Genomic DNA, 23,491 nt, shown 5'->3' with positions numbered 1-23,491 from the left:
GTTTGTCTGTATTGTCTGTCCTCTCCCTAGTGTTTCCCTCTTAGTGTGAGTGGTGCGGACTAGCGATCCCACCGGCCCGTTCACTATCTAGGGCTCATTTTAGGGAAAGCCAGGGTTTAGGCACGTGATCGCCGCACGGGTGAGGAACCCGTCTAGGGACGTCAGGGCAGTCAGGTGCCAGCCGCAAGGTGAGTCAGGGGTCACCACCTTTCCCTCTCCCTTGGGCAGGGCTTTCCCTTTTCCCTCCCTGTGCGTGTCGCCGGTCATTACACAAAGACTGCAAAATTAAGATTTTTGCCCTAAATGAGTTTTTTTAATACCAGAATAGCACAGCAGTATCTAAAGCGTGTATCTCACACGTACAGATGCAGACAAGGCCGCAAATTAAGATCTTTGCCCAAAATGGGTGTTTATTTAATACCAGAATAGCACAGCAGTATGTAAAGGGTGTATCTCACAATGACAGATGCAGCAAAGGCTGCAAATTTAAGATTTTTGCCCTAAATGGGTGCTTTTTTTTTATAGCAGAATAGAATAACAGTATCTAAAGGGTGTTTCTCACAATGTCATTTGCAGGAAAGACTGCAAAATTAAGATTTTTGCCCTAAATGAGTGTTTTTTTTAATACCAGAATAGCACAGCAGTATCTAAAGCGTGTATCTCACACGTACAGATGCAAACAAGGCCGCAAATTAAGATTTCTGCCCAAAATAGGTGTTTTTCTAATACCAGAATAGCACAGCAGTATCTAAAGCGTAATTCTCACACGTACAGATGCAGACAAGGCCGCATATTAAGATTTTTGCCCAAAATGGGTGTTTATTTAATACCAGAATAGCACAGCAGTATGTAAAGGGTGCATCTCACAATGACAGATGCAGCAAATGCTGCAAAATTAAGATTTTTGCCCTAAATGGGTGTTTTTTTAATACCAGAATATCTACCAGCAGTATCTAAAGCGTGTATCTCACACGTACAGATGCAGACAAGGCCGCAAATTAAGCATTTTGCCCAAAATAAGTGTTTTTTTTAAACCCAGAAAATTATAGCTGTATTTTAAGCTGAAAATTAGTGAAGTATTTCAAGCTTGTTTCAACAATAACAGATGCAGCAAAGGCTGCAATATTATGTACTTTGCCCCAAAATGGGTGTTTTTTTAATAACTGAATATGATAGCAGAATATTACGCTTGAATTTCACACTGACAGATGCAGCAAGGGCTGTAAAATTGAGTATTTTGCCCAAAAAGGGTGTTTTTTAAAACCCAGAAAATTATAGCTGTATTTCTAGCTTAAATTGCACACTGACTAATGTGGCAGAGGCTCCAGATAGAGGGTATTGCCAAAAATTGGTGTTTTTTAAAACCCAGAAAATTATTGAAGTATTTCAAGCTTGTTTTTATTAATCACAAATGCAGCAAAGTCTGCAACATTAAGTACTTTGCCCAAAATGGGTGGTTTTTTTTACTAACAGAAAGTGACAGCAGTATCTAAAGCGTGTATCTCACACTGACAGATGCTGCAAAAGCTGTAAAATTTAGTATTTTGCCCAAAAAGGGTGTTTTTCAAAACCCAGAAAATAATTGCTGTTTTTCTAGCTTAAATTGCACACTGACAAATGCTGCAAAGGCACCAGATGTAGGATATTGCCAAAAATGGATGTCTTTTTAAACCCAGATTATTATTGCAGTATTTCAAGCTTGGATTTGAATGTCACAAAAGCATATATGCTGTGCTAATGCACTGAGCTTGCATAAAATGGTCGCCGCCGCCCACCTAACTAACAGACGGATAAAAGTTATTTTTCTCTGTTACAGGGCTCAGGGCAGTGTAAAAAGATTGCACACTGAACCCAGAAAACTAAATCTATGTAGATCGCTGAGTTAACAAGCACTTCAGATTAAAGATTCTTTCCTATTCTCTCCCTCACAGTAGCAGCATCCTATCCCTACACTAAGCACAGCAGAGTGACGTGCAGCGCTACGCGACTCCAGCTTATATAGAGGCTGGGTCACATGCTGCACTGGCAAATCACAGCCATGCCATTAGTAGGCACAGAGTTAAACGCTTGTTGATTTGCTGCTCTGCAGCCTTTCAAAAAGTGCCAATAAATCACAGAACCCGAACTTTTACTGAAATGTTCTGGTCCGGGGTCCAAAAATCCTAAATTTCGGAATGAACCAGAACTTTACAGTTCGAGTTCGCTCAACCCTAGTGGTGATCTTCAGTGCCAACAGTACAGTACCTAGTATAGTTAGGGAAATAGTGTTTAGTTAGTGCTCAGATGAACAGGATTTGTTTTGTGTTTTGCCTGAAATGTAAAGGCCCTTTATTTTTACTCTTGAAACCACAATAAAGTGGAACTTTGTTTGGACTTCATCTTGTGTGTCACTGTCTCAGACTGTCCGCATGCCCGTCAATCCTGCCTCTACCAGAGCATTAAGAAAAGTTGCTGCAGTGGCGCAAATTCGTTGATGGATATGGACGTGGGACTTCAATATAGATATATATTTTTTTTAATTTAGAGTAAGCGCATGACCATGTAAACAACGCGTTTCGGGGACAAACAGTTCCCCTTCATCAGGTTAGATCCAGAGTAGGTTAGATCCAGAGCATTAGCACACTGTTTAATTGGAGAACCCCTTTGTCTCAAAAGCTTGTTATGCAACATCTTTTCCTTCTATTGTTGTTAGCCATTGAAATGTATCATACTTGAAAGACTCGCATTTTGTTTCTGTAAGGCCTCATGCACACAGCCGTTGTTTGGGTCCGCATCCGAGCCGCCGTTTTGGCGGCTCGGATACGGACCCATTCACTTCAATGGGGCCGCAAAAGATGCGGACAGCACTCCGTGTGCTGTCCGCATCCGTGGCTCTGTTCTGCGGCCCTGCAAAAATAATATAACATTTATATTGCCGGCGCCCGTTCTTGTACTGCAAATTGCGGAAGGCAACACGGGCGTCTTCCGTTTTTTGCAGATCCGCGGTTTGCGGATCGCAAAGAACGGAACGGTCGTGTGCATGAGGCCTTAATGAGAGAGACAAACTATTTTTACTACTGATAAGATTGTACCAGACCTTTTTCTTTTGCCACTATAATTTTTAACCATATTCATGTCCAGACGACACAGAGTTTAAAGAGGACCTTTCACTTGTAAAAACAATGTGAACTAAGTATGCTGACATATAGAGCGGCGCCCGGGGATCTCACTGCACTTACTATTTTCCCCGGGCGCCGCTCCGTTCTCCCGTTATGCCCTCCGGTACCTTTGCTCTGTAAGTTATAGTAAGCAGTGTCTTCCCTTGTCCTGTGGGCGTCTCCTTCTCCTGGCCAATCGCAGCGTACAGCTCACAGCCTGGGAGTTTTTTTTCTCCCAGGCTGTGAGCTGTGCGCTGCGATTGGCCAGCGCTACAGCCTAGGAGAAGGAGATGCCCACAGGACAAGGGAAGACACTGCCTACTATAACTTACAGAGCAAAGGTACCGGAGGGCATAACGGGAGAACAGAGCGGCGCCCAGGGGTAATAGTAAGTGCAGTGAGATCCCCGGGCGCCGCTCTATATGTCAGCATACTTAGTTCACATTGTTTTTACAAGTGAAAGGTCCTCTTTAAGTTGTTCTTATCCTGGGGAGAATAGCATAGAGCAGTCCTGACTGTTACACTGGTTCATAAAGAGTTACTTTCTCTTAGGCTGGGTTCACACGAGCGTGTCCGGATTAGTTCCGGATGCGTCCCGGTGTTTTGCGGCAAACCCGCGCGAGTAGGAATGCAATTGCAGTCAGTTTTGACTGCGATTGCGTTCCGATGTTCAGTTTTTATCGCGCGGGTGCAATGTGTTTTGCACGCGCGTGATAAAAAACCGACTGTGGTACCCAGACCCGAACTTCTTCACAGAAGTTCAGGTTTGGGTTCGGTGTTGTGTAGATGTTATTATTTTCCCTTATAACATGGTTATAAGGGAAAATAATAGCATTCTGAAAACAGAATGCTTAGTAGGTGATTAATTGAGGGTTAAAAAAAAAAAAAAAAATTAACTCACCTTCTCCTCATGTTCGCGTAGTTCTCCCGGTCTTTAGTTCTTTAAAAGATGAACTATGGGCTAAAGGACCTTTGGTGACGTCAGATCACATGCTCCAATCACATGGTCCATCACCGCGGTGATGTACCATGTGATTGGAGCATGTGATCTGACGTCACCAAAGGTCCTTTAGCCGATAGTTCATCTTTTGAGAAGTAAAGAAGAGACAGGGAGCTACGCGAACAAGAGGAGAAGGTGAGTTAATTTATTTTTATTTTTTAACCTTCAATTGATCACCTACTAAGCATTCTGTTTTCAGAATGCTATTATTTTCCCTTATAACCATGTTATAAGGGAAAATAATACAGTTTATAGACTGTCACCTAGCAACCATGCGTGAAAATCGCACCGCATCCGCACTTGCTTGCGGATGCTTGCGATTTTCACGCAACCCCATTCACTTCTATGGGGCCTGCGTTGCGTGAAAAACGCAGAATATAGAGCATGCTGCGATTTTCACGCAACGCATAAGTGATGCGTGAAAATCATCGCTCATCTGAACAGCCCCATTGAAATGAATGGGTCGGGATTCAGTGCGGGTGCAATGCGTTCACCTACCGCATTGCACCCGCGCGGAAATCTCGCCCGTGTGAACGCAGCCTTACATATCTACCGTGTATGCAGCAATCAGTTATCTGCCTAGGTATGAGCAATATGCTTTCTACTGAAGGAGAACAGAGGTTTAGTAGGATTAAGGTTTTATTTTTGCATTGGACAGAATAAAACAGGTTAAAGATTAATGTTATTAATGCAAATATCATGCATTTCTGATGTTCCTGATATCATCAATATAAGAAGTGTTCTCTTATATTTTAGATCACACATAAAAACCATGAGAGTGAATTAGCAGCTATGTCCTAAACTGTCAACTGTGGAGATTAGCAGAATTGGTTTCCTTTTAATCTCTTCTGATTACTTTAGCAAAGACTATAAATAGTTAAAGAGGTAGAAGAGGATCAGGAATGCTATGGGCCTGCCAGGAACAAATACAATTTTTTCCCTGCACCATACAAATTATGCAAACATTACTTAAATCAGGAATATTAAATATCTACTATATGTGTGCTAGGTTACTATTTAAATATAATCGTATGTCTTCAATAGCAGTTCTAGAATATGAGGTAGTATAAACATCTATTCAATGGCAATATGTTGAAAAATGGGCAAAACCAGTCTTAAGCAATTTCAGACAGCCTAGAAAGATGCTCCTAGTGGCACACCTGTTTTACAGAGAATATAATAATAATCTAGAAATATTCTAAAAAGAAGTTTAATCTCATATTCCTATTACATTTATTATTTCTTACAATTCATAACAGTTGTGATCTGTGAACAATGTTTATGTCCAATCCTGTCTCTGTTATAAAGTACAGGATGTATCCATAAACTACTGTAAAGCTGTGTCTCACCTTTCTTCACGTTATTGATTTCAACATTATATAACAGAATACTCAAATATCAAAGGCATCTATTTAAATGCTATTTAAAAGCATTGTTCTTATTAAGATGCTTTTAGAACAAGAATAAATAACCAAGATGAGCCTCTCACAAAATAAAATCTGTCAGCTCTCACAGAACATCATGCAAATTTGTAATACCTGTATTATCTTTGTTGTGAAGCCAAAATACACAGTGTGCTTAATAGCGTTTCTGCTGTCTCTTGGTTTCTCCTCCTGTCAGTATAGACGGTGCTTTAATGTTGCTAAGCAGTGAGCAGTAGGTCACTCCCCCTTATGTGTGTCTGTGAGTGCATGCCCCTCTGAGGATGTTATTGTAAATGCATGCTTGCCTTATTATAGAAATCATTATTCCTAAAATCCTAGCAAATATACTAAAGTATGCATGTCAGAGGATTAACTGCAGATTATCTGGCACAGCCTCAGATTTTACAGATCTATAAATGAAGGCTGATATACAGACTACTATAATCATTTTTTTTTGCAAAAATCTAAATATATAATACCAATCTCTTAGCCTAGTTTCACACTAGCGGCAGGGGACTCCAGCAGGCTGTTCCGGCGGGTGAACAGCCTGTCGGATCCGTCCTGCCGCTAGTTCACATGTGCCCCCGGACTGCCGCTCCGTCCCCATAGACTATAATGGGGGCGGCGCAGAGTTCCCGGCGGTAGCACGGCAGCACACTCTGAGAGGTGGCTGGACTAAAAAGTACTGCATGCAGTACTTTCAGTCCGGCTTCCTCTCGGCGTGCAGTGCCGCCGGAACTTCGCCCCCACCCCCATTATAGTCAATCAGGACAGAATGGCAGTCCGTGGGCACACGTGAACTAGTGGCAGGACAGTGTGAAAGTACCCTTAACTGATCAGAAAAAAAATTATCTGAAAAGTATATTGATCATCATTTTCATTGATAAATAAAAATCCTGTTTCATCACCATACTTCTGCCAGTTAACAGTTATAAAATGATATGTACTATTATTTTTTTTATATCAAATCTCCAAGGATGAGAACACTAGTCAGAAGACAATTTCTTTTAAGTAATGGTTATATAAGGGATAAACAGTATTGTTGAGCGAATAGAAGCATCCAAAGAGGAATTAGATTCGAAGTTTAGTAAAAATTTGATTCGCCTCAAAGCCAAAATTCTTTGCGCTGGTAAGGAACCAGATTTTTTTTTTTTTAAAAAGGCTACTGCACATGTTACAAAGTGAAAGTAAAAAGCCAGGGAATGCAATATTACCCATAATGCCATGCAGCTAGCCAATCAGCAGATAGCCATCTCCTGTGATGTCACAGCCCTATAAAAAGCCTCATCATGTGTGGTCTTTGCCATTTCACTGTGCATAGGGAGAGACATAGAAAGCGCTTATGCACCTTGTTGGACTGTGTTGCAGAAAGCTTTTAATTGTACAATATTGGATAGGAAGATTGCAGGGACAGTGTAGGGAGATCTTAGTTTTTTTTTAGACACTGTAGAAAGAGCATATAGAGAATACAGTGATGGTGCAGGTTGAGTGTAATCGCCATGTGCCTCTTGTTCACCTGCAGCCACAATCCCAGTTAATATTAGTTTATATATACAATTACTGTGCCACGGTATTAAAGAGTGGTCTAATATATCACGATTTGCATCTTTTTGTAATCCTGACACATTCACAGTTAATCTCTTATGTTATGTATCGAATTACTGTGATTCAGTATTAAAGGGTGGTCTAATATATCGGCGCCTGCATCCTGTTGAACTGTTGACACATTCCCAGTTAATCTCTTATTTTATATCTAGAAATACTGTGTCGCAGTATTAAAGGGCAGTCTAATATATCGCTGTCTGCATCCTGCTCTGTCTGTGTAGCTACTATTGCTCTGAGATCCGCTCCACAGCTTCCTCTCAGCCCTGGCCACAGTATGCTTGCTGTTTGTTTCTTGCAGCACTTCTCTAAGGGCCGGCGCGCACCACTTTTTGGGCTTTATGGGCTAGATCATGTGACCTTGCTGATTAATCCTAGCCCTCCTGCACATATATAAGTGGCTCAGCCCCCTTTCCAGATGCCTCAGTGTCAAGGTCCTTGTGTCCTGTTAAGTTCCTAATAACCACTTGTGTTTCTGACTCATGTTGTGTTCCTGGATTCTGCTACCCGTCAGATCCCTGCCTGGGTGCCTTGACTCTCCTGTTGCCGTTCGGATTGCCTAACCTTTACCTATGCCGTCTGCCCTGACCTTTTGCCTGTCTGACTACGCCTCTGCCTCCTCCCTCAGTCATGCTCCTGGTAACAACCCCGGCTGCTGACATCACTTGTACTTCAGCTACCTTTCTCAGGTATCTCCTGGTCCACCTGGACCAGCTGCCTCGTGTGCCTATCCTCCTCAAGAGGTAACGACCTGGTATTCCCCTCGGGAAAGTCTATCCCCACCATCAGGGGTACTGTGAAGAATCGAGGGGTTCACTTAGACAAGGCCCTTAGAGGAGGTTACGTGGCACAGCGGGTTCACACCTGCTGGTTCGTGAAAGTACACTGAGGCCATGGATCCCGCTGGTCACTCCAAGCATGTCGTTCAGCATGAAGTGAGGCATCAGAGCAAACGTCAGGATGTCATGATACAGTTCATGAAAATGTTGCTGCTCGTCTGGATGCAATTTCTTCTCCAGCTACTGCAGGGTTGCCAGTCTCTGCTACTCCTGCAATTCCCACACCGGTGAATCTGGATTTGTGTGCCGCTGGTGTGCAACTCTCTCTGCCATCCCACTATGATGGAGATCCAAAAACCTGTTGTAGATTTCTGAACCAATGCCTGATCCACTTTGAGTTGCATGGGCAGAAGTATCCCACTGAGCGGCTAAGGTTGCCTTTATTGTGTCCCTGCTGTCTGATGAGGCCCTTGCTTGGGCAAATCCTATTGGAGAACATGGAGCTCCAGAGGCCACTAATCTGCAGTCTTTCCTGACTACCTTCCAGCTGGTCTTTGAAGAGCTCGGCAACATGTCCTCCGCTGAATCAGCTCTGCTGCGTCTACGACAGGGTTCCTCGTCTGTGGGTCAGTACACCATCCAGTTTCTTACCCTGGCTGCTGAGCTTGCATGGAACAATGAGGCTCAACTGGCGGTCTGGGAGGGCCTTTCTGACCGGATTAAGGATGAATTAGCTGGTCGCGACCGTCCGTCTACTCTGAATGACGTGATCACCTTGGCCGCAAGGATAGATATGCAGGGAACGTTCTAAGGAGGTCGCATGCACCAGAAGACCACCTTGTTTGGCTCCATCCTTCTAGAGGCCGGTACTTCCTCTAGTGTCCACCCCATCTGAAGAGCCCATGCAAATAGAGTGCCTTCGATTGTCTGACCAGGAACGTTTATGCCACAAAGCAGAGAACCTGGGTCTATATTGAGGAGGCAAGGCTCACTTTGTGCATAATTGTCCGCAGAAGCCGGGAAACACCAATGTCTAGGATCAGTTGGAGAGGTGGTCCTAGACAAGGAGAAGTCCTCTTTGAAACATTCAGTTCTGGTGACTCTCACAAGGGAGTCACACTGTCTGTGCCTGCATTTTTGAACTCTGGGTCAGGCAGTAACTTCATTCAGCAAGCTCTGGTCCATCAGTACCGGCTTCCTACCATCCATCTAGAAAGGCCTCTGTTAGTGGCTTCCGTAAATGGACTGCCACTTCCCGAACCTGTGCTTTCCGTTATGATGCCCCTTAAGTTGCAAATAGGGGTTCTGCATTCAGAAATGATCTCCTTCTATGTGCTGCCAGCGTCTGTAAATCTGATTATCCTTCATCTTCCCTAGCTGCATCAGCACACTCCAGTTCTGGACTGGCACTCCAGTCAGATTCTGCTTTGGGGATCAGCCTGCCAGTCCACCTGCTTATCCAAGGTCCGACCTGCTTTCTTGCCTACAGTACATGTAGACTTGCCTGGACTTCCTCAGCAGTATGCCAGTTTTGCAGATGTCTTCAGTAAGAAAGAGGCCGAGACCCTGCCTCCTCATTGTCCATATGATTGTCCCATTGACCTTCTGCCTGGTGCCACTCCTCCTCGTGGTCGAGTCTACCCACTCTCACTTCCCAAGATCCAAGCGATGTCTGATTACATCAAAGATAATATCAATAGGGGGTTTATCCGGAAATCTACTTCACCAGCCGGTGCGGGGTTCTTCTTTGTGTAGAAAAAAGATGGATCCTTATGGCCCTGTATCGACTATCGAGGTCTAAATAAGGTCACAGTCAAGAATCGATACCCTCTTCCACTAATCTCCAAACTCTTTGATAGCATCCGGGGAGCTAAGGTCTTCACAAAATTTGACCTGTGCGGCGCATATAACCTTATCCATATTCGAAAGGGCAATGAGTGGAAGACTGCTTTCAACACTCATGATGGATACTACGAGTATCTCATCATGCCCTTAGGTCTGTGCAATGCTCCCGCAGTATTCCAGGAATTGGTTAACAATATCTTCCGGGACCTGCTCTATGTCTGTGTGATAGTGTACCTGGACGATATACTGATCTATTCTCCAGATTTGACCACTCACCGGAAGCATGTACGTTTAGTTTTACAGAGGTTGAGAGAGAATCAACTTTATGCCAAACTCGATAAATGCATCTTTGAAAAATCTACCATACCCGTTCCTCGGATACATTATCTTGGATGCCGAGTTGCAGATGGATCCTGAAAAATTGAATGCAGTTATTAACTGGCCCCGCCCACAGGATCTTCGTGCTATACAGCGCTTCCTTGGATTTGCTCATTTCTATCGTCAGTTCATCCCAAATGTTTCATCTCTTACGTCTCCAATCTCCGCTCTTACTAAGGGGTGAATGCCAGAGTCTGGACTCCTCAGGCAGAGGCCAACTTCATCCAATTAAATGTGTCCTTTGCTTCTGCACCCATTCTGCGTCATCCCAATGTCTCCTGCCAATTCTTTTTAGAAGTGGACGCCTCCTCAATAGGATCCGGTGCTGTTTTACTACAAAAAAGTTCTGAGGGAAAGATGTTTACATGTGGATTTTTCTCCAAGCTCTTTCTCCCTGCTGAGAGGAATTACTGTATAGGAGACAGAGAGCTTCTGGCCATAAAACTTGCCTTGAAACAGTGGCGTTATCTACTGGAGGGAGCCCAGCATCCAGTAATAATCTTCACCGACCACAAGAACCTTACATATCAGCAGTCTTAACCCACGCCAAGCCAGATGGTGTCATGCCCTGCTCAGGTTATGTGCAGAGGTCTGCCAGGCTAGCAGCACATGTGTAGTTTGTTTTGTTTTGGGTTTGGATTTGAGCTGTATCCGCCTCCTTCCAGGTGCACTGGGTGGGGTTGTTTGTATGAAATTAAATTACTCCCTTTCCCAGTGTCCTGTGCGGGTTATAGCTTCTATCTTACTCTGAGGAAGGAAGGAAGAAATTGCTGTTTCTGCTCAGCTACAGATAATTTGGTTTTGTTTCTCTCTTGTGTTCTGTCTAGGCTGCTAGGGAGACACCTGCTCCCTCCTTGCTTGAGGAAGCAGGCTTTCTCTTTTCCCCTTTTCCACTATCTTAGGGATCTTAGGGTTTCTTCAGTCTTAGGCACGGGGCACGTTTATTCCCACCTTCAGGGTCTGAACGTGGGCACAGAAGTCCAGGGAGAGTTGGTAGGGATTTGCTAGGAGGTGACCTTTATCCACAGCTTCTGGCCTAGACACTTGTTTCATGGTTTTCTGTGTTTCTATTGTATCTTAATCACCAATCACCCGGGCTGTTGTTACCTCTTCCTGTTCCTGATGCCCTGTGGCAACACATTGCCATGGACTTTGTTACAGATCTGCCTTCTTCTGCTGGATGTATAGCTATTTAGGTCGTGGACCGGTTCTCCAAGATGGCACACTTTGTTCCTTTGGCTGGGCCTTCGGCTGCTGAACTTGCTAAACTGTTCGTGAGACACATATTCCGTTTGCATGGTCTACCTTGGCATATTGTTTCCGATCGCGGAGTCCAGTTTACCTATAAGCTCTGGAGAGCTCTTTGCCGGCTACTTGAAATTGAGCTGGGCTTCTCTTCCGGTTATCATCCCCAGACTAACGGGCAAGTAGAGTAGGTCAATCAAATATTAGAGAATTATCTCTGGCATTTTGTTTCAGCCCAATACGACAACTGGGTACAATTACTACCATGGGCTGCTTTCTCCTATAACAACCACTCTAGTTAATCTACCAAATCCTCTCCATTCTTTGTTGTTTATGGACAACACCCTCATACTCCTTTCCCTGTTCCTATTTCTTCTGCGGTACCAGCTGAGGATTCCTCTTTTAGGGATTTTTTGAGGATTTGGAATGACACCAAGGACTGCATCAACAAAGCGGTGACTTGCTTGAAAACTAATGCAGACAAGAGAAGAAGAAAACCGCTTCAGTTCTCGTCTGGAGATAAGGTATGGCTTTCCTCTAAATACATACGCTTAAGGGTTCCCAGTTTCAAGTTTTCTCCTAGGTTCCTTGGACCCTTTGAAGTATTGAGGAGAATCAATAAAGTGACTTACAAGTTAAGTCTGCCTCTCTTTCTGCTTATTCCTAATACCTTCCACGTGTCCTTATTAAAACCAGTAGTCTTTAATCGCTTCTCGATGGCTCCTTCCACTCCTACTCCAGTGTCTGAAGATTCCGACGGGATGTTTGAGGTTGGAGACTTCCTGGACATCAAGAAGCGTGGCAAGAAGACCTACTATCTTTTGGACTGGCAAGAAGACCTACTATGGCAAGAAGACCTACTATCTTTTGGACTGGAAGAGCTTTGGTCCTGAGGAGAGGTCTTGGGAACCAGAAGAGAACATTCATGCTCCGCACTTGTTAAAAAGGTTTCTGTCGGGGGCGGAGCTAGCGCCTGACCGGTATGGACGTGTGTGCTTGAGCTCTGCTGCTCAGACCCGGCTTTATATCAGCTTACGTTAGCTACCTGGCATTTATAATGGGCAAAATCGGCCAGCAGAAAGCAGGGGACTCGTCCCTCTCCCAAAAGCACTCGACAAACTGTGGCGATATGGACAAGTTTATTAAAAAAGCCGCTGCAATCTGTGCAGCGCGGGAAGCAAAGATGGCGCCGGAGGCATGCAAAGAAGCAGAGGAGAGTGAACCGCTCTTGAGTGAACTATCCTCCCTTAGACAAGACGTCCGACATGTCGGTGGCAGGGTAGAGGCCCTAGAGAACAACCAGGCCACAATCCTGGATTTCCAGGCGGCCGCAGCCATTAGCATGCAGAAATGTCAATCATACTTAAACGCTGCATTTAATGCCCTGGAAGACCAGGAAAATCGAGGGAGAAGAAATAATCTGCATTTTAGAGGTGTCCCAGAGACGGACTCTCCCCAAGACTCCCCAGATATTGTCAAAGAAATTTGTGACATCCTACTGGACCCAGAACGCTCCGCTTCAATAGTCATTGAGAGAGCTCACCGGGCTTTACGTCCTAAACCAAAGGGCAATGAGCCCCCCAGAGATATCATCTGCCGTTTCCTCCACTTTCAAGACAAGGAAGCAGTAATAATCAAGGCCCGTCAGCCAGGAGGAGCGAAATACAACGGGGTGCCAATTAGTGTCTATCAAGATCTGGCCCCAATGACACTTCAAAAAAGAAGAACCCTCAAACCTCTCACAGATTGGCTCAGGAGCCATAAAATCCTCTACAGATGGCAGTTCCCATTTGGATTATCCTTTTCCTACCTTGGCAAGAGGATCACCATTAAATCTCATCTGGACTTGGGCCCAACATTTGATCTTTTGGACATTCCTCCCTGGAAATTGAGGACTGGGATGCTGTCCAGGACTTAACATCACTGCCGGAGCTTCCCAGGATCGTGTCCTTTGAAACAACGGGCACCCCCAAGGCCCAAAGACAGAAGGAGAAGAAGAAAAACCAGCCTTTCACCCCAAGACGCATAGCTACGGATGTCTTCTGAAGCAAAGACGCGTTATGTCTCCTCATTATTTGTCTTATATAATGAGTATAAAGCTCTCAATTTTCCTTTTCTGTAATCCTTCTCTCCCTTCCTTCAAATCCTTCTTAAGATATACATCCCAATTCCTTCTCTCCTTTCTTTTATTTTGAGATATACCTAATATACCACGACTACTATTATGTAAGGTATCCAGTGACACAATACCTTAAGGTCTACCTTCTGATATGTTAACTCACTGGGTACTTAGCAATCTTTAGCTATATTATGCTTTCAGTGCCATCATGCTATATTATATACTCAGCATTCCCTAACCTTTACAGTGCGGTCGGTATACCTGACGACAATGTGCCTTAAGGTTTATTCTGACCCTTAGTATACCCGGTAATATATTGCCTTGCAATGTTCTTAGAGACGTCCAACTATATTATACACCCAGCTTTCCCTGACCGCTACTGGGCAACATACCCAGCGACACTGTGCCTTAGGATTTATCTCCTGTCATGCTGACCCATAACGTAACCAGTAATATATAGCCGTATAATGCTCTTGGAGATATCCGGCTGTGCTGTGTTCTCAGCATTCCCTGTCAATATACCCGGTGACATATTGCCTCAGTGTTTATCTCCTAATATTCAGACTCATTATGTGTCCAGCATTATACTGCCATATAGTGTTCTTAGCAACTTCGGGCTATATTATGTATTGAGCGGTCTCTGGCTTAATTTCACTATGTGTCCGGCAGTATATTGCCATACTTTGTTTTTCAGCGCCCTCAGGCTCAGCATTCCCTGACCTCCATAGTGTAATGCACCAGACGTCATAATGCCTTAGGGTTTATTCTGACCCTTATTGTGTCCGGTAGTATATTACCTTGTGGTGTTCGTAGAGCTGTCCGGTTATCTTATGTTCTCAGCATTATACTGCCATATAGTGTCCTCAGCACCTTCGTGCAATATTGTGTATCTGTCGGCCTCTGGCTTAGTTTTACTGTGTGCCCAACATTACATTGCCATATTATGTTTCTCAGAGCCTTCAGGCTATATTATGAGCTCAGCATTCCTTGATCTTTATAGTGTAGTGCACCCTGTGTCATTGTGCCTTAGGGTTTATTCTGACCCTTAATGGATACAGTAGTATATTACCTTGTGGTGTTTCTAGAGCTGTCCGGTTATCTTGTGTACTCAGCATTATACTGCCATATAGTGTTCTCAGCGCCTTCGGGCTATATTATGTATTCAGCGGCCTCTGGCTTAATTTTATACTGCCTGTATTGTATATTCCTTCAATGTACTAATCCGATTTCTAGACCATACACAGCCAGATTGTTTAGCTAGTTGACCTTAGGATACCTTCTTCTTCAGAGATACCCTCTACTTTTTATTTATCTCCCCAAGTTCAAATGACCGCAAGATGTATTCTGATTCATTTTCGCTTCTTAGAGTTACTTATGATCTTTTTTCTCATCCTCCTTCCTATATCCTTATCCCTTCCCTCCTCCTCCTATACCCCCCTTACCCGCCTGTCCGCTTCCCTATCTGTCTCATTATATCCTCAGACTAGATAACCTATTAAGGGAGTTAAGGTACTATGCGCCCATACACATATATCACTCATACCATATAACTTCAGCCTTACGGCTTCTACTATACTTATAATAGAGAACCGGGTCCATATTTGGCAAATGCCACTTCCCCCCTCTCCCCAGGCCCCTCAGGACTCCTATGTTGTGTTTGATCACGTTATTTTATTATTCATTTTATGTTTGTTTTACTGTTTTTCCTCTAGGTCTCTCAATATTCAGCGGTGTATTCATCCGAGACGGGTCATCTCATCACCAAGATTACGTCCTGCATGTCTATCAATCCGGCTAGACGTTAAGTACCCTATACAGTTCACTGATGTAACAAGCTCTCATGCTTACATAACTCAGCAATTTACCTCTCCTCCTCATCCCTATGATGGCTATTAGAATTGCCTCTTATAACGTTAAGGGCTGCAACTCACCGTCTAAGCGGAGCCAGATTTTTGGGATATTGAGGAAAGATAAAGCAAATATAGTTTTCCTGCAGGAAACACACTTCAAGACCCACCACTTTCCTAACCTATCCTTTTCATTTTACCCTACATGGTATCATTGTGGTTCCCCCACATCAAACTCTAAAGGAGTGAGCATTGGCTTTCAAAACAAAGTTCCCTTTATTTTAGTTGATCAATTATGTGACCCAGATGGTCGTTTTATAATGATCAAAGGTAAGATGGGTCAACACCTTTATACCTTTGTGAATATATACTCCCCAAACAGTCGACAGATATCCTGGCTAACATCAGTTTTACTAAAATTGGAATCTTTTAGAGAAGGTATTACAGTGTTAGGGGGAGACTTGACTCTAGTCTTAAACCCCCTCATCGACTCCTCCTCCCATAAATCGGTTCAATCCCAAAAGGGCATTCGCTCCCTGCTGCAAACTTTGGCCAAAGCCCACCTGATTGATGTCTGGCGTACCATGCACCCAGATTCTATGGACTATACCTTTTACTCATCATTGCACAGATCATATCAACGCTTAAACTATTTATTTGTCTCAAAGGAACATCTACAGTTGTGTTCCAGAGCTGAAATGGGATCCATAATCCTATCCGATCATGCTCCCATATATCTCAATATGAATTCTCCCCTTAATCATAGAGCCACTAGCCACTGGCGATTCAATGAACAGCTCATCAGCTCGCCAGATACCAAATCTAAGCTGAAACGCCTTTTAGAAGAATACTTAGAAACATAACATAGAATGTGTCGGCAGATAAGAACCATTTGGCCCATCTAGTCTGCCCAATATACTGAATACTATGGATAGCCCCTGGCCCTATCTTATATGAAGGATGGCCTTATGCCTATCTCATGCATGCTTAAACTCCTTCACTGTATTTTCAGCTACCACTTCTGCAGGAAGGCTATTCCATGCATCCACTACTCTCTCAGTAAAGTAATACTTCCTGATATTACTTTTAAACCTTTGCCCCTCTAATTTAAAACTATGTCCTCTTGTAGCAATTTTTCCTCTTTTAAATATTCTCCCCTCTTTTACCTTGTTGATTCCCTTTATGTATTTAAAAGTTTCTATCATATCCCCTCTGTCTCGTTAAGGTCCTTTAATCTTTCCTGGTAAGTTTTATCCTGCAATCCATGTACCAGTTTAGTAGCTCTTCTCTGAACTCTCTCCAAAGTATCAATATCCTTCTGGAGATATGGTCTCCAGTATTGCGCACAATACTCCAAATGAGGTCTCACTAGTGCTCTGTAGAGCGGCATGAGCACCTCCCTCTTTCTACTGGTAATTCCTCTCCCTATACACCCAAGCATTCTGCTAGCATTTCCTGCTGCTCTATGACATTGTCTGCCTACCTTTAAGTCTTCTGAAATAATGACCCCTAAATCCCTTTCCTCAGATACTGAGGTTAGGACTGTATCACTGATTTTATATTCTGCTCTTGGGTTTTTACGCCCCAGGTGCATTATCTTGCACTTATCAACATTAAATTTTAGTTGCCAGATTTCTGACCATTCCTCTAGTTTTCCTAAATCCTTTTCCATTTGGTGTATCCCTCCAGGAACATCAACCCTGTTACAAATCTTTGTGTCATCCGCAAAAAGACACACCTTACCATCGAGGCCGTCTGCAATTTCGCTGATAAAGATATTAAACAATACGGGTCCCAGAACAGATCCCTGAGGTACCCCACTGGTAACACTACCTTGGTCTGAATATACTCTGTTGACTACAACCCTCTGTTGCCTGTCCCTCAGCCTAATCCATTCAACAATATGGGAGTCCAAGCCCAATGACTGCAATTTATTGATAAGCCTTCTATGTGGGACAGTATCAAAAGCCTTACTAAAGTCTAGATAAGTGATGTCTACTGCACCTCCTCCATCTATTATTTTAGTCACCCAATCAAAAAAATCAATAAGATTAGTTTGACATGATCTCCCTGAAGTAAACCCATGCTGTTTTTCATCTTTCAATCCATGGGATTTTAGATGTTCCACAATCCTCTCCTTAAGTATGCTTTCCATTAGTTTCCCCACTATTGATGTCAGGCTTACTGGCCTATAGTTGCCCGATTCCTCCCTACTACCTTTTTTGTGAATGGGCACAACATTTGCTAATTTCCAATCTTCTGGGACGACTCCTGTTGCCAGTGATTGGTTAAATAAATCTGTTAATGGTTTTGCTAGTTCACCGCTGAGCTCTTTTAATAGCTTTGGGTGTATCCCATCAGGCCCCTGTGACTTATTTGTATTCATTTTAGACAACTGACTTAGAACCTCTTCCTCTGTAAAGACACATGCATCAAAAGATTCATTAGTCTTCTTTCCTAACTGAGGTCCTTTTCCTTCATTTTACTTTGTAAAAACTGAACAGAAGTATTCATTGAAGCAGTCAGCTAGTTCTTTATCTTCTTCCATATACCTTCCTTCTTTTGTTTTTAATTTGGTAATTCCTTGTTTTAGTTTCCTTTTTTCATTTATGTATCTGAAGAATGCCTTATCGCCTTTTTTCCCTGACTGAGCTAATTTCTCTTCTGCCTGTGTTTTAGAAGCTCTTATAACTTGTTTGGCCCCTCTCTGCCTAATCTTATAAATTTGCCTGTCATCCTCTTTTTTTTTTTTATAATTCCTAAATGCTATCTTTTTGTTTTTAATGATTTTGGCCACTTTTGCTGAGTACCACAGTGGTCTCTTCCTTTTTTTGCTTTTACTGACAAGCCTAATGCAATTTCCTGTTGCCTTCAATAGTGCCACTTTTAAGTAGTCCCATTTCTCCTGGACTCCAATGAAACTGTTCCAATCTGATAGGGACTCGTATACCACTAATCTAATTTTAGAAAAGTCAGTTTTTCTAAAATCTAAAACTTTTGTTTTTGTGTGGTGTGACTCAGTCACTGTACTTATAGTAAACCACACTGACTGGTGATCACTAGATCCCAAGCTTTCCCCTACAGTAATATCATATACCAAATTCCCATTTGGGAATACTAAATCTAAAATGGCCTCCTTCCAGGTTGGCTCCTCAACTACGAACTGTACCCCCCGAGGTAACACCCCAAACAATTTGGGATGCCCATAAAGCATTTATAAGGGGCCATTGTATCAGCCTTAGTGCTCATCTTAAAAAAGAGAGACAAAAACAGATAGATTCCCTTCATGAAAAAAAAAAAATCCTGGAAAGTGTTCATAAAAGATCTCTGTTAGAATCACACTTACAGGAATTGTCCTCGTGTAGGGCCTCCCTCAAAAACCTCATGAATGTGGCATCTGCCAAGCTCTTTTTACACTCTCAATACAAAATATTTGCGCATGGAAATAAAGCTTCCCGCTATATGATGTCCAGGCTCAAACGTCGGAAGTTAAATAACTATGTTCATAAACTGAAAACCACAGAGGGTGAATTAACCTTTGAATCAAGTAAAATTGCTTCCCTATTTAGGGATTACTATGAATCCCTCTACAACCTCAACTCACCACAATCTCTCTCGGGTGACACAGAACCTAAGCCGACCACTAACTCATATTTAGACAATTTGGCCCTCCCTTCACTCTCAGAACAAAACAAAAAACACTTATCTACACCCTTCTCCTCTGATGAGCTTCTTGATGCCATTACAAAATCTCCCAGGGGGAAATGCCCAGGTCCCGATGGACTTCCTACACCCTACTACGTGTCTTTTCATGAAGTACTGATCCCACACCTTCTCCCAGTTTTTAATAATACTCTGCAGGGTATGCCACTATCTATCGATATGACTAGAGCCCACATCACATTAATTCCCAAAGAAGGTAAAGACCACTCTTTATGCCTCAACTACAGACCCATTCCCCTTCTTAATAAAGATTTAAAACTCTTGGCCAAGTTGCTTGCAAACAGATTGGCGAAGCTCCTCCCCTCACTAATCCACAGGGATCAAGTGGCTTTGTTAAACAGAGAGAAGGGAAAGATAACACAGCCCGTATACTCAATATTATCCACTATGTCAAAAGAAAAGGCCTCCCTTTAGTCTTTCTCAGCACAGACGCGGAGAAGGCCTTCGATAGAGTTAATTGGTCCTTTATGTACTCAGCGTTGCGCTCTCGCAATTTCCCTTCTCCCTTTATACAAGCAATAGAAGCTATGTACTACCTCAGCATCAGTCCAGGTAAATGATACTTTGTCTGATCCCTTTAAGATAAATAATGGTACTCGCCAGGGTTGCCCCCTATCCCCCCTCCTTTTTGTCCTCACCCTAGAACCTCTCCTGCAGACCATCCGGATGGATAGGGACATCCAGGGAATAACTCTCGGTGACCAACAGCACAAAATTGCTGCTTTCGCGGACGACTTGCTTTTAATGGTGTGTAATCCCGATACAGCTCTTCCAAAGATTTATGGCCACCTGGAAACGTACGGGTTACTTTCCAATTTCAAGGTGAATCACAACAAATCACTGATAATTTCCACTGGTCTTAAAAAGTCCTTGAGAAATCAACTACAATCATGTTCACCTTTTAATTGGTCCTCCCCTTTTCTGACCTATTTAGGTGTATAAATGAGCACAGACCCAAACCAACTCTTTAATTTGAACTACATCCCTCTTCAGAATAAATTGGCTGATGACTTAGCTTCCCTGGATGTCCCTACACTCTCGTGGTTCGGGAGGAAAAATATCCTGCTTTCTCTCATCATTCCTAAACTTAACTATTTACAACAGACCTTACCGATTCCCGTTCGCTCCACGTACTACTCTAAACTTAGATCCATGTTCCGATCCTTCATATGGAATAAGAAAAAGGCAAGAATGTCCTATAAATCTGTGTCTCACCAGAGAGAGAGAGGGGAGGTATATCATTGCCAGACCCCGAAATATATGGTAGAGCGGTCTTACTCACTAGAGTAGTAGACTGGTTGTCTGCCCCCAAACAAAAATCCTGGGTCCCGATGGAGGAATCCTTACTTGGACTTCCTTTCAGAGCTGCTCTATTAGGACATATGTCCCCGTTACCTCTTCATCCAAATATCACCCAAGTCATGAAAGCTACTCTACATGCTTGGAACGCGTTACAAAATTCACCCCTAAACTCCCTGCTCCCGTCTCCTATTCTTAGAATAGAAGACGTATTCCACCTTGCTCCTCAGGCCTTAATAAGCAGCCTTCCTATTGAAATTAGCCATTCTAAGACAAGATTGGTGGATCTTTACAATAATGGCCAGCTGATTTCTGTAAAGGATATGTGTGAACTTCTGAAAGTACCTCAATCCAGCTTTAATGGGCTCCATTTTCTAAGGGCATACATATCTCAAAACGCCCAATTGCACATATTGTTACGCCCTATAACTTGGTTTGACTATGTTGTTTCTCTAAGTCCTACCCCGCATAAATTGATCTCACAATGGTATAATAGGTTGAGGACTCCTCCTATCGCTAATAAAATGTTAAAAAAAAAAAAAAAAGTTTCTGTCTCGTCGTGGACTCAAAAACAGGAAGCTTAAGGGGGGGGTACTGTAACAGCGGCTGCTGTGCAGCACTGTTCCCCTGCTTAACGCCGCGGTCCCGGGCTCCGTGTTCAGCGGTGATCTGTGGTCGGGGCTTCTCATTCACCACTGCAGTCCTAAGCTCTGTCTGTGTAGATACTATTGTTCTGGGATCCGCTCCACAGCTTCCTCTCAGCCTTGGCCACAGCACTTCCCTAAGGGCCGGCGCTCGTCGCTTCCTGGGCTTAATGGGTTAGATCATGTAACCTCGCTGACCAATCCTAGCCCTCCTGCACATATATAAGTGGCTCAGCCCACTTCCCAGATGCTTCAGTGTCAAGGTCCTTGTGTCCTGTTAAGTTCCTGATAATCAATTGTGTTTCTGTGTTCCTGACTCATATTGTGTTCCTGGATTCTGCTACCCGTCTGATCCCTTCCTTGACTCTCCTGTTGCCGACTCGGATTGCCTGACCTGTGTTGCCTGCCCTGACTTTTGCCTGTCTGACTACGCCTCTGCCTCATCCTTTGGTCCTGCACTGTTGCTCCTGGTAACGACCCCACCTGCTGACATTGCTAGTACTTCTGGTACCTTTCTCAAGTATCTTCTGGTCCGCCTGGGCCAGCTGCCTCATGTGCCTATCCTCCTCAAGTGGTAGTGGCCTAGGGTGGTCTCAAAATATTGCCTTCTGCATCCTGTTGAACTGTTAACACATTTGCAGTTAATCTCTTTATATACAAACCGGATTCCAAAAAAGTTTGGACACTATACAAATCGTGAATTAAAACTGAATGCAATGATGTGGAGGTGCCAACTTCTAATATTTTATTCAGAATAGAACATAAATCACGGAGCAAAAGTTTAAACTGAGAAAATGTACCATTTTAAGGGAAAAATATGTTGCATCAGAATTTCATGGTGTCAACAAATCCCCAAAAAGTTGGGACAAGGCCATTTTCACCACTGTGTGGCATCTCCCCTTCTTCTTACGACACTCAACAGACGTCTGGGGACCGAGGAGACCAGTTTCTCAAGTTTAGAAATAGGAATGCTCTCCCATTGTTGTCTAATACAGGCCTCTAACTGTTCAATCGTCTTGGGCCTTCTTTGTTGCACCTTCCTCTTTATGATACGCCAAATGTTCTCTATAGGTGAAAGATCTGGACTGCAGACTGGCCATTTCAGTACCCGGATCCTTCTCCTACGCAGCCACGATGTTGTGATTGATGCAGAATGTGGTCTGGCATTATTTCGTTGAAAAATGCAGGGTCTTCCCTGAAAGAGATGACGTCTGGATGGGAGCATATGTTGTTCTAGAACCTGAATATATTTTTCTGCATTGATGGTGCCTTTCCAGACATGCAAGCTGCCCATGCCACACGCACTCATGCAACCTCATACCATCAGAGATGCAGGCTTCTGAACTGAGCGTTGATAACAACTTGGGTTGTCCTTGTCCTCTCTGGTCCGGATGACATGGCGTCCCAGATTTCCAAAAAGAACTTCGAATCGTGACTCGTCTGACCACAGAACAGTCTTCCATTTTGCCACACTCCATTTTAAATGATCCCTGGCCCAGTGAAAACGCCTGAGCTTGTGGTCCTTGCTTAGAAATGGCTTCTGCTTTGCACTGTAGAATTTGGATTGTGTTCACTGACAATGGTTTCTAGAAGTATTCCTGAGCCCATTCTGTGATTTCCTTTACAGTAGCATTCCTGTTTGTGGTGCAGTGTCGTTTAAGGGCCCGGAGATCCAGTATGGTTTTACGGCCTTGACCCTTACGCACAGAGATTGTTCCAGATTCTCTGAATCTTCGGATGATGTTATGCACAGTTGATGATGATAGATGCAAAGTCTTTGCAATTTTTCGCTGGGTAACACCTTTCTGATATTGCTCCACTATCTTTCTGCGCAACATTGTGGGAATTGGTGATCCTCTACCCATCTTGGCTTCTGAGAGACGCTGCCACTCTGAGAAGCTCTTTTTATACCCAATCATGTTGCCAATTGACCTAATTAGTGCTAATTGGTCTTCCAGCTCTTAGTTATGCTCAAATTTACTTTTTCCAGCCTCTTATTGCTACTTGTCCCAACTTTTTGGGGATTTGTTGACACCGTGAAAATTGGAATCAACGTATTTTTCCTTTAAAATGATACATTTACTCAGATTAAACGTTTGATCTGTCATCTACGTTCTATTACAAATAAAATATTGACATTTGCCATCTCCACATCATTGCATTCAGTTTTTATATACAATTTGTTTAGTGTCCCAACTTTTTTGGAATCTGGTTTGTGTATATATATATATATATATATATATATATATATAAAATAATTAAAAAAGGAGGTGCTGTTCCCCTTTTTTTTTATTATGTATATAAAGTAGAGGACTAGGCATCTTAGCACTTCCGCCCACCTGCCTGGTGCTTTTACTCAGAGTTACAATGAAGCTGGACACTCCATGTTAGAGTAGGTCCCATCTGATGAGAAGCCACCTTGACATTTGGTAGATGGGCCCGACATATT

At 43.2% G+C, this 23,491-nt stretch overlaps 1 protein-coding gene across 1 annotated transcript in view; it reads right to left on the bottom strand.

The window, feature by feature from the left end:
• The window catches only part of LOC120978053 (BTB/POZ domain-containing protein KCTD12-like), a 474,732-nt gene extending 468,991 nt beyond the window's left edge, over positions 1-5,741 (bottom strand). Inside the window, exon 1 of the mRNA XM_040406292.1 lies at positions 5,676-5,741. The gene's annotated coding sequence lies outside the window, so the exon portion shown is untranslated. The remainder of the gene's footprint in view (positions 1-5,675) is intronic.
• Between the last annotated feature and the right edge of the window lie 17,750 nt (positions 5,742-23,491).

The sequence above is a fragment of the Bufo bufo genome, chromosome 8, assembly GCF_905171765.1.
Source record: "Bufo bufo chromosome 8, aBufBuf1.1, whole genome shotgun sequence".
Classification (NCBI taxonomy): Eukaryota; Metazoa; Chordata; class Amphibia; order Anura; family Bufonidae; genus Bufo; species Bufo bufo.
Note: the sequence above shows the minus strand (reverse complement) of the source record. Positions and strands in the feature narration are given on the sequence as shown.